The 12,775-nt window shown below is 39.3% G+C and overlaps 1 protein-coding gene across 4 annotated transcripts in view; it reads right to left on the bottom strand.

Moving 5' to 3' along the window:
- The window catches only part of pak1 (p21 protein (Cdc42/Rac)-activated kinase 1), a 77,710-nt gene extending 71,236 nt beyond the window's left edge, over positions 1–6,474 (bottom strand). For 2 of the 4 annotated variants that reach the window (XM_046073899.1, XM_046073901.1), the window contains exon 1: positions 6,299–6,474. The gene's annotated coding sequence lies outside the window, so the exon portion shown is untranslated. Of the gene's footprint in view, positions 1–2,187; positions 2,309–6,298 lie in introns of all 4 variants that reach the window. The other 2 variants (XM_046073900.1, XM_046073902.1) reach the window with 2 other exon arrangements.
- Between the last annotated feature and the right edge of the window lie 6,301 nt (positions 6,475–12,775).

The following is a 12,775-nucleotide window of genomic DNA, read 5'->3' as shown; positions in this document are numbered from 1 at the left end:
CTGGGGCCAGTTGTTAATACCTTATGCCGCTGGTGGTCTACATGCAAAAAGAAAAACAGTGAAATCTCCCTTTTGCATTTCCACAAATAAAATACAGGTTATACAAATCTGAAACTGTATTTTTTTTAGCCTCTCCGGGACATTGTAGTCCAGATTTAACAACTCTAGGCATAATGTTTTTTGATCTGAACCTGAGTTCCCCCTTAACTACCGAATCGGAAACTAACTTCAACGTTGTGATTCTGATGATGCTTCAATACGGTATCTCTTCCCTCTGTTCTCTGCTGGTGAAGAGGCTTGTAATTCAGATACCTGCAAAATCAGCTGCTGTATTGTTTCCCATCTCTGTAGTTTCTGTGGCTGATGTGGTCACATAGCGAGCCGCAGACACAAGTTCAAGAGGTTCAACACTCATGAAGTTTGAATGCACCATGCACGTTCACTACTTAATAGTCCTGTGCAGGTTCTGTAGCCATGTAAGCTTCAGTGCAGCTCTCTTTGTACATACTGTAGCAAACATGAAAACTACAACTACTAACTGTTTCTAAGGGGTTTCTTTTTACAAGAATTCCAAAAGCACAAGCCTGTGACTTTGTGGATTGTGCGGACCTGCAATACAACAGACAGTAAGAGCTTCTGACTGCAGCAAATACACTCAGACAGATCAGTGCTGACAGAAAACAGATTAAATTACACTGATGTTATCCCCAAATGGCGCTCCACCTGCAAAAGCTTCGTCCTCCTGTTCTCTAATCAAACAGTGCTTTGACTCCTAAAACTGAAACTGAACTGAAGGAGAGGAAGTCAAGTGGAATATTTCAATCCTCTCTACAGGTCTGAACATAATTACACCACCAGTATTAGGAATATCTTTCTAAGCCTGAACCATACCATTAACAGCTTAAGCATGTGTCATTACCCTTCCTTTCATCTGCCTTCACATCAATGAGAGTGGATAAAAAAAAATCAATCCAGGATCACAGCTTTTTATCTGGACTCAGACAGTCAGTCTTTTTCACGGAGAGAGGAGGAGCGTGCATGTAGTTTTGTGCTGTCGGGGTTCGTCTAGACGCCATGCTCAGCAGCTCCAGCAGCCTTCCAGGCAGACAGACTATCCATTATTCAGCTGCTGGCAGGCTACTGGCTGCTCCACAGCCAATATTACTATTTCTGTTGGTACTGTATGTGAGTGAGTGGCAACACTGCAAGAAAAATATCCATCTCAATGAGTAATTTAGTTCATTATTGTTTGTAGAAATCTGCTAGTGAGTAGTTGCACTTGATATCTGCAACATTACACCAATCCGCCAGTTAAAGGAATAGTTTGACGTTTGTTTGAAATACATTTATTTAGTCTCTTGCAGAGAGTTAGATAAAAAGACTGATTCTGTATGGGTTAGTATAATAAAAATAAATTAATATGAAGCTACCAGTTAGCTTAGCTTAGCACAAAGACCGGAAACAAGGGAAACATCTATCATGCCTCAGTCCAAAGGTAACAAAATACCTACCAGCACCACTAAAGATCACTAACATGTTATATTTTGTTTGCTTGATCTGTACAAAAGCTGAAGTATAAAAATAATATGTTTGAGTTTGACGGGAGGTTATGTTTATTTCTTCTTTCTTTGCCAGGCGCAGTAACTTCCTGGAGTCTAGGTTTTTGTTACCTTTGGACCGAGCCAGGTAAGCCATTTCCCCCTTTTTCCAGTCTTTATGCCAGACTTAAATAAGCTAACCAGCTGCTGGTGGCAGCTTTATTTGCAGACATGTGAGTGATATTGATCTTCATCATCTTCAAAGAGTAGAGACAGAATTCTGAGTACACCAAACTGGACACTCCTTGAATCCAACACTTAAAGACATACAGTTTACTGTCTCATCAGATAAAGAAACAGTGCAAATCATCACAAATGAGAAGCAGGAACTAAGAATATTTGGCATTTTTGCTTAAAAGATGACTGATAATCAGTTATCATAACAGTTTATACACTAATCGAGTAATATAGGAATCAGCTCTACATCAATCTAGTTTTAAATAATACTTCTTCATTTAATTTAGTTGTTATTTTGAGGCAAGCTCATAATTGCTATTATCAAAGTTTTATATTAAGAGTGGATCCCATGACTACTTGTACTGTATTTCCTGACTGCAGTGAAAAAGCGCTAAAAACCCATTGTACATACCTGCCCAGCAGCAAACAGCAGACAAGACACAGTCAGCGACTAACTGGTGAACAGAGTGGAGCATTTAGTAGCTGAAGAGTCAGATATTTCCCTCAGGAGTTGGTAGAGACCAAAAACAAAGCTACAAGAAAAGTAGGCTAAATCAGGGGATTACATTCGCCAGGTGGACACAAACATGACCCCACTGAACACTAATGTTGCTCCTGCTGGATGTGTAAATAGTTACGGTTAGGCAACTAAACATGGGATTAATACTGCAATAGAAACAACAGACTTTCCCCATCTCACATGCAGAATTATGAGACTGAAAATAAAATAAATGACTGACATAATATGCAAATGAAGCGCATTGCATCGTTCTGTGTGAGTGTGCCTGGCAGTAAGTTGCCCATATTGTAGGTCAGCAGGTCTAATTCCCAAACAAACTGTCTCGGGGGTTATAATAACTTCAATGACAGGTGAGACAGAGTCCTAAGACTGGCCAAAAGAAAAACACACATTCACATGATAACACACACACACACACACACACAGTGCTTATTCTCCTGAAGTAGCTGAGCCCAAAGCCACAGGAGCCAAATGGGTCATTAACTCCTCCCAGCCTTCCTCGCTCTCTCCGTCATGCTGTCGAGGTGTCAAAGCGACAACTGGGTGGCCTCACGCTTTACACAGGGTCATAAAATACTCCTTTGGCCACACCCAGGTCTCCATGGCAAACACAGTGTGCCGCCACTGCCCTTAAACCAATCCATGGGTTCATCTCACTGCCAAACCAGGAAGTCCATTTGTGCCTTTTCAGTCGGACTACGGAAACATTTCTGACACAGCTAGAACTGAGGTTAAATATTAACATGGAACGCTCGTGTATCAATAACTGAATTAAGAGTTTCCATTCATGTTTCTGATCAGATGTGACTGGCCGCCAGGCCCTCAGCACTGTACACTTTGAAAGTGGACTTCCTGCATTGGGAGAGGCTTATTTCACTGACTTCATTTACTGCACTTGTTTTGATGCTGCTGCTTTAGAAACATCTTCACCGATGACCAGAACAGTCGATCTATCATTAGAAAGGCTTCTTCAAACCAATAATACATTATATAAATTATAATGGAGACCCAACAATCCCAATTTGTTAAATGCATAAAAGAAAATTCCAGTTACATTAACATAAGATTTAAATATGATGTAATTTAAAAGATTCTTAAAAGCAAATGTTAAGTATCGATTCAATTGATTATTCTCCGGATTGATCATTTAGCCTATAAAATGTCAAAAAAAGATAATGAAAAGGGTCCATCCCTTTTTTTCTGAGTCCAAAATAGAGCTGCAACAATTAGTCGACCAATCCATTAGATGACAACTATTAAATTAAATCATCAACTATTTTGATGATCGATTAAACACTTTTTTAGGGCTGCAGCTAACGATGATTTTAGTACTCGAAGCTTCTACAGATTATTTCATCGATGTGTCGTTTAAGAAGTACTTTTTGCTTGGCGGCTACCCAACACCCAGTTAACTCATGACTGACAACCTCAACTCACGGCCCAACCAGGTGAGGAATAACAAACACACGTGTGCAGATTTTCAGCTGAGCTTACTTTGGCTAGCCTTCAACTCAACAATCAATCATGATTTCAGTTAAATGCTAAAGTTGCCGTTACCTTGTCTGTGGTCCGCTGGCAGAACACCGGGTGCTTTCTGATCAGGTGCTGTTGCCAAGGCGACATACGTTTCGTTTTACGGTGGACGGACTGTGACATTACAGAGTTGTTGTTTTCTTTTAGCTTGAAATAATCACATGCTTTGGACACTTTCTTCTTTGTCCCTCGCTATTTTCGCTCTCTTCCTCCACTTTGCAAACGGCTCCATCATAATCACGTCGTGTTCACAGCGTAAGCTCGAAGTGCGACAGTAACAAATGTCCGTGCGAAACAGTGTGCTATACAGTATGGATTAAACGAAGTGTCGATGCAAAGAATTTGCGTTGATGCATTTTAGTAATTGATTTAATCAATTAAATGTTTCTGCCCTCTACTTTTTTAAAGGAAAAAAAAGGTCCAAATTCTCTAAATTCAGCTTCTCACATGTTAATATTTTCTGGTTTCTTTAGTCCTCTATGACAGTAAACTCAATGTATTTGGGTTGTGGACAAAAGAAGACCTTTGAGGACATCAATTTTCTGGACCTAAAAACTAATCAAGAAAATAATCAATAATAAAAATTATCATTAGTTGTAGCCCTAAACATCAATGGTCAAAATAAATTACAAATGATTAATTAATTATCAAAATAGTTGGCAGTTAATTTTCTCCATCAACTAATACATAAATAGAATTTTTTTTTTCCCCATGTCTAATATCAGAACTCAACTTTCATTTTCTTCCAGGACTATCTTGAAAATTTGATTTTGAACGTCCATCTGTGGATCAGGGTCAAAAATTGGATAATTATTAACACTTAATGCAGTATTCTACTAAACACTGAAGAGTGTATACGAACCAATTACTCCTAGTGGTTAAACTAGGCTTCATTTAAATGCACACATGTAAATTGTAACTTACAGCAGAGGTTCAGAGGTGAGGAACTTTCTGGGTTCCTTGAGGAAGCCGATAAACAAAATGACAAGCCAATAATCACTTGACTGGAATTAATTTCATCTCTCCACTATCATCTCCCCTCATACAGGTGTGTAACTTAATAGTAAAGTAACATCAATCACAAAAAGGGAAAATTATATTAAATCATCACTAAATAATTACATTTTTTGTCTTCCAGTGCAACAAACAGCTCAGGAGTGAACCACCAACACCTTTAATCAGCTTCTCACACTTAACAGCTTTTCATTATCCAGGAAACTGGTCATTCTTTTATTACAAACTTTTTATAACAGGGACCAAAGGGCAACTTCAGCCCAACTTAGCCGGAGGAGGGCTTTTAGTGTATGCATGAAATACAGAGAGCCAAAGAAATCAGTTTATTTGTCCAGCTGAGTAAAAAATGAGACTGAGTTTGAAGGGAACAGACTCTCCTAAATGCTGATAAAAAAGCACCCTTGTCTGCATGTCTGTAATCAATCAGATGCAGCAGATAAACTCGCCAAAGCCTCTAAAAAATTTTAAAAAATCTTCTGACACATAGCCTACATACCAGCTGCAGGATCAAGAGAAGTGCAGTGATTTCTGCTGAGCCATGTGGAAACAAGAGCCCCAGTGCATTTCAGAAAGATTACTGTGCACGTATGAAGAGCTAGAAGAAAGTTTACAGCAAAGATAAAGCAGGTGCTGATGTGAATCTGCAGGAGCTCACTGTTAAGTCACTTCTGATTACTGCAGACACGTTGATAGCCTCATAGTAATGGGAGTAAGGGATTGTTAGATAGATACTTTACGAGATATGAGCGGATTTCTGCTTTCTAACAGCTCTGTCTGGTTGAGATAAATAAACCGTGATTGCTTGTCTAATGAGAACTTATCACACCAAACAAGAGCTCAATAATGCACTTAAAGAACCATTTCAGAGATTTGAGGGCGTCGCAGTGGGAGCAGAGCAGTGTATCGGTCTATTCTTGGGCACCGCATGGACTTTCTGATGAATCATGTCAGAGGTATCCTTTGGAGGTAGATTTCAGAAATGGAAAAGTGGAAACACAGGCAGGATTTCTTTCTTTCACCCATTCATTCGTCCATTCATTCATTCGATACACGCCGTGTCGTGTTATCAGTTCGCCACAAAAAAGAAGGAAAAAAAAAAAACTCCCTGTTATCACAGCCAGCTGGTAAACTGGGAGGAAACCGGTGTAATAAAAAAAAAATAAATCACACCATCCACCACCTCCGACTGTTATAACCTCGTCGTGGCTGACTTCAAGTCCGCTGTGTGCGGATTGATGGGCCTGCAGAGTCCGGGCGTTTTAATGCATGCATGTAAGATAAAGAATAAGGGAATAATAGCGTTATCCCAGCCTACAGTGACCATTAACCCCTTCCTATTCACAGGCAAGCGAGCCCCTCTAAGTAACGTTAATTCACGCCGCACCATGCCTGGCTGAGAATGGAAATGACGGAATAAATTTAAGGGTTTAGAAATAAAGTAGAAATGGTCACTCACCACTTGTCTGGTTGCAAATGTAAATCCCAGAGTGTTGAGTGGAAATTTCCGACACCGGGACACACCGTCTCATGTATTCGGCTAACTCTGCTCTCCTCTCGGATCAGCTCCGCTCCGCTCTGTCGGCCTCCTGGCTGCTTTTTTAACAGTAAACTTGCCGAGCCCAGGCTATTGTTAGCTGGGCACAGAGAAGCCTGCTGCACAGAAACACCCGCCCACTTACACGCCGCTCCGGACATGCCATTGGTTTATTTCAGCATCGCTCGCCGCCGATTGGCTGGTGCGGTAGGGAGCCAGCGTTGGTGCGTTCGTTGTTACAAAAACAAGTCCGATATTCTACTTCTCTCCAAGCCCTGGATAACAGCGATGCATTCAATGTGTAACTCCACTAGTGGATCAAAAACAATAAAGAAGTAGGAACTTATAAGGGACACTGCACATGACCAGCACTTTACATAACACCTGAAATATTTTAAGACGCAGAGTAGGGAAAATATGTTTTAAAAAGCAATTTATGAGAGGTAATAATAATAATTATGATTCCATCAACATTGAACATTTATGAAAATATATATATTAAATATAATATCTACTGTAATATTGTGTTCACCTTTATTTTGTTGTTTAAATTCATCTCAAATTATTACATTACAAAATATACAAGATTAAGTTTTTCATGTTACATGTAAAATCACTAAGTGAAAAAAATGCATTCTTTATCAAAATCAAATGTGAGATGACACACAAACTGGATCATCTTGCAGCTTTGTCTCACTGCAGTCCTGCAATATAAAAACTGTGTCAGTGTCACAATATTCACGGCTGAGAAAGGTCAGAACCACACATTTCCTTATCTGCGTACGGTGCTTGTGTTTGAGCTTTGCGTACCTATTTTTGTACCAGTGACTAAGACACTGTCGTGCGTTTATAATAGCACCATGTCTTTGAAAATCTTAGAGTTAAAAAACAAAAAAAATACTGGTGATAATGCAAGAAAGTGCTTTCCAATGTATTCTACAGCAGCACAAGGTGGGTGGGATTTCTGATCTGTCCTTCTGTTTAGGCTTCCATACTCCACATCATAATTTATCTGTTTAACAATAAAGGGCAAAGCAGTTCATGAATATATAACATATTCTTTTAACATGTGCTGAAAAATTAAATTCACTGTGAAGATGTTGTGATTTGTAGGTTTAAACACTGACTTACTTTTAATATTTTACCCTGTCTCACTTAGAAAACAGAAGAAAACAACAAAGGTGAAAACTATCTTATTAAAAAAAAACGAGCCTAAATCAAACAAACCCTGGATACAAACAATTCATCCTTTGTTCAGTTTAAAAACCTAATCAGATTACAATTTGATTTCCAAACCATAAAAACAATAACCAAAAAATGTTTGATGATCATTACTGAATTGCTGAAGACAACATGCATTGTTTCCACAAAGCACACTGTTCAACCAACCAGAAAAAATTGACTATAAGATGCAGTGGTAAATGTTGTGAAGAAAAACAAGACGGCGACATCTAGTGGAAAAAGTGAAGATTCTTCCACATAGGCCGACCAGACTAACACTGGAAGACAAAACTAAGAAATACATAAAACTAGCTTAAGTAATTTAAATCTTTTGAATATGTAACTGTCTTTTTACTTTTCTATAAAATGCAAATATGGATTCATTTAATTAAATGCTATTTAATTACAGGAAAATAAAAATGTAAATATGAAGTCATACAACTTCAAGGCTTTGTCTTTTAAACCAAGTGACAGCAATGTAGATGTGTTCAGAGGTGTCTTACTGAAATTTCACAGGGCAACTTCCTGACGAAAAAAGACATGTTCCCAGTTTTTTAAAGTTAAGCTGAAGCTAATAAGAGGCTTTAGCAGTTTGAGTTAGACAAATTAAGTGGGTATCTTCCAAGTCTTTTTAGTACAGAAATTCCCAATTTTGTCATTTTCACTTAGGGGTGTACTCCCTTTTGTTGCCAGCAGTTTAGACTTTAATGGCTGTGTGATGTGTTATTTTGAGGGGACAGCAAATTTACACTGTTATACAAGCTGTACACTCACTACTTTACATTGTAGCAAAGTGTCATTTCTTCAGTGGGTACTCACTTTTGTGAAATACTGTAACTATGTTTCATTGGTGTTTAAAGATGAACCATTATGTTTTTATTACCTTAGAATGAGCCATTTCTATCTACATACACTGCAGGTCCTCAGGTGGAAAACTCTGAGGGCATCTGGTGGACAGGTAGAGAATGGAAATGAAGGGGATGTGGAAATGTGGCTGGAGGGAGGGACAGAGATACAGAATGTGACAAACACAACATGACTCGATACAGCCGTCCAGTGTTGTGATATTGATGGGAGATATTCAACACTTAACTATGAGTCAAAAGGAATATGATTAATTTGTGTGTTGGGAAATGTAGGCTTCAGCAGTTTTGAAGCTTTGATACTAGGGACTACAGCGATATGTCAGCATCCCTTACTTGAATTTTGATCTGTCTTGTGGAAATCCCCCCACTTGAATAACATTAAATCTAAACTACTCCTTTTATGGGTGCCTTATTGGCAATTCTAACTTTAACCAAAACGGGCAGCAACAGACAAACAAAACAGACATGTCTGTGATATACAACAATAAAAATATTGGGGCAACAGGAATGTGTTATGGGACAAATCACAGTAAAAGAAATGTAAATGCTCAAAAAATATCAAGCTTCACACTGAAGTAGTCTAGATTACTACCTTACTTTTATTTTTATGTATTTATTTTGCATGTATTTATGCTCATCTCTCTCTCTCTCATCACAGCCATAGATACAGACAAACATTATTACTCAAGCTTTCACACTTCTCACAGGTGGTTTCCTAATTATATGAGTTTGACGGCACATTGGCCTCTGTGGTTTTGGCTCCATTTCCTCTCACATTTCTGCTATAGAAATGTATATATATTTCAAACTCCTTCAGTTTTCTGCTCTAAGTTGATTTGGTCCAAATTCTTACCAAACCGCTTTGAAAAGAAATGTGCACTGTTCTGACCTGCAGTCCAACTTGTAGCCATGCTCAGGCATGCCTGCTCAGAGTGTGGCGCTGATGGCAATGTCAAAATATCTCAACAACCATTAGATGCCATGACATTTAGTTCAGATATTTCTGTTTTTCTGAGGATGAACTGATCCCTTTTCTTTTCATTGGTAAATTTGTACTTTGGTTTATGACAAAATTCCTGCTAACTCAAAGACATTCCCTCATCCTCAGCAGTACTTCATGTTTAGTACTAATTAAAAACTCTTGGGATGCTGACACGCTGCTAACATGACTGTGAACTCTCACTGCACATGACATAGAGCTTATGAGGGGGGTGGTGTCTGTCTTTGCACGACACTCACAAGGAGACCTCAGAGCAGAATGGCTGCAGTCACAGAGCTCTCCTTCCTGCTGTTTGCTCTCATCAACAACATTGATGCAGAAGAACTCATCATCATCCAAGAGGAAAGGGGCTCTTACACCTTCAACCCCAACAAGGAGGCCGACTTCTGTCTGATCTCCAGATTTGTTGGTGAGGAGAAGCTTGTCCTGTGGAATACCTCTGACCTCAGGTCTGTGAACTCCACAGTAGCCGAAGACCTGAAACAACGACTTTCAGTGGTCAGCAGGGAGAATATTTCTTCTTACATGATTCACAGCCTGACCCATTCAGACTCTGGCCAGTACCAAGAGGAGTGTTGGACTGAGGGCAAAGGGACATATAAGAAAAACCTCAGTATTATTATTTGTAGTACAATAGATGAGATAAAACCTATACCAGTGAGTCTTGGGGGAACAGCGGACCTGCCATGTGTGGGAGCGGCTGACAATCTGGATATCCAGTGGCTCAAGCGTGACTTTAAGGAAGACATATGGACAAGAGTTTTGGGGGACTCTAGGACATCACTGATGGACAATGTTACAGTGATGAAAAGCAAAGCAGCTCTTCATCAATCTAACCTCACAAAAGAAATCTTTACATTGTACATCTGTCTGGTGATGAACCAACAGCAGTGTGTTAGCAGTCACCCTGTACAGTTATTCCTAAAACCAGAGATAATCTACCGCTCAGTGGAAGAGACAGCTGTGTTGCAGTGTGCTATCACTGATTATAATGATGACCAGCCCCCACGTTGGATAAAGTTTGATTCGTCCACCTCCTCCAACACTGAGGTGGACCAAAACTACTCACTGGTGTTTTCATCACTAATGCTAAATCACTCAGGTTGGTACTCCTGTAAAGGCTATATCAGTGTGCAAACATATTTTCTGTTGGTGTGCCCCAAATTTGGCCCACCTGCTGTAGAGTTCTTCTCAGAGGGAGATGAAGTCACTCTCAGGTGCAGAGATTGGAGACAGGGTAAGGGACATACTTGGTTCGTGAACTCGAACCGAACAGAAGGCAGAAACTTTAGTGAATTAGATGTAATGTCTGATCTGAGCAGAGTAAATATATTTAACCTTGCTGCCACCTTGGTCATCTCTAATGTCTCAGTGGAAGACACAGGAGAGTATTGGTGTGCAGTTATAGGCCCAGATGATCTGTGTGAGTCAACTACCAAGATTCTTCTGAAGCACAGAGAGCCCTTTGGGATTTACTTCTACATAGTGAGGTGGTCACTGCTCAGTGGTCTGCTGGTGATCCTCTGTGCTGTTGTAGTCGCTGTGACCCAGAAGACCAGGAGAGGAGGGGAGCGTCCAGCTGAGACAGAGGGTTAATATGCATATGTTCATACTTACTCATCACAAGGTTTTTTATATCACCTTATTCAATTAAGTATTTATTCCTCATTGTTTTTATTACAGTTTGTTTGATATTAGATTTTTTAAATGTTTCTTAGCCATTCATAAATAAAACATTTGAAATTGATGGAACTTGAAATAAAGAGAGAGAGAGAGAGAGTTTAAGGTTCTTTAATGAGAGTGTCACATCAAAACAAAGAAACCGCATAAACTCAGTGTATACATAAGCTTGCAGGCAGGTAGACACAGGGTCCACTTTCCAGTGTCCAGGGTTAGGGTCTAAGGATGTAGGGTGTCATATTCTATACAGATTATAAAATCCCTTGAGGCAAATCTATGATTTGTGAAAATGGGTAATATAAATGAAATTTACCTGACTTGCTTCAGGTTCCAGATTCAGATTGCTGAAAAGCAAAGATATAAGCAACACTGACAATCTGGCAGGAAAATAGTGGACATAGGCAGATTATATCCTGTAGGGTTAATGAGAGAAAGTGGAAACGGGTGAGCATGTGGATGTGGGAGTCAGGTGGAAAACTTTAAGGGTGTCTGGTGGACAGAAAATGGCAATGAAGGCGCCTGGGGAAGTAAAAATGTGGCTGGAGGGTGGAACAGAGATACAGAATGTGACAAACACAACATGACTCTGTCTAGTGTTGTGATCTTAACGGGAGATATTCAACATATTCACCTATGAGTGAAAAGGAAGATGATTAATTTGCGCGTTGTAGGTAATGTAGGATCCATCAGTTTAGAAGCTTTGTGGTGACTAAAAAGATATCTCAGCATCTTCTACTTCAATTTTGACCTTTTCTTTTTTAATCTGTTTTGTGCAAATCCCCCTACTTGAATAATATTGAATCTGAAGCGCTCCTTTAATGGGTGCCATGTGAGCAATTCCAAAATAACATTTTCTAACCAAAACGGGCAGCAACATACAAACAAAACCGACATGTCTGTGATATACAACAATAAAAATATTGGGGCAACAGGAATGTGTTATGGGACAAATCACAGTAAAATAAATGTAAATGCTCAAAAAATATCAAGCTTCACACTGAAGTAGTCTAGATTACTACCTTACTTTTATTTTTATGTATTTATTTTACATGTATTTATGGTCATCTCTCTCTCTCTCATCACAGCCATAGATACAGACAAACTTTATTACTCAAGCTTTCACACTTCTCACAGGTGGTTTCCGCACATCTCCTAATTATATGAGTTTGACGGCACATTGGCCTCTGTGGTTTTGGCTCCATTTCCTCTCACATTTCTGCTATTTCTGCAATTACTTTTAATCTGTCAATTTGTACTTTGGTTTATGACAAAATGAATTCAATATTAAAGACATTCCCTCATCCTCAGCTGTACGTCATGCTTAGTACTAATTAAAAACTCTTGGGATGCTGACACACTAAACTAAGATGGTAAACATTATATTTACTAAATGTTTTTAGTTATCATTATTATCATTTTGAGCATGTTCAGCTAAAGTACAGCTTCACAGAGCTGCTAGCATGACTGTGAACTCTTAGTCTTCTTTGTTGGTTAGCACTTTCTCACTGCACATGACATAGAGCTTATGAGGGGGGTGGTGTCAGTCTTTGCACGACACTCACAAGGAGACCTCAGAGCAGAATGGCTGCAGTCACAGAGCTCTCCTTCCTGCTGTTTGCTCTCATCAACAAC

This window comes from Micropterus dolomieu, linkage group LG17 (genome assembly GCF_021292245.1).
Source record: "Micropterus dolomieu isolate WLL.071019.BEF.003 ecotype Adirondacks linkage group LG17, ASM2129224v1, whole genome shotgun sequence".
In the NCBI taxonomy this organism is placed as follows: domain Eukaryota; kingdom Metazoa; phylum Chordata; class Actinopteri; order Centrarchiformes; family Centrarchidae; genus Micropterus; species Micropterus dolomieu.
The sequence above is the reverse complement of the archived record's forward strand: the minus strand, read 5'-3'. Positions and strand labels throughout refer to the sequence as shown.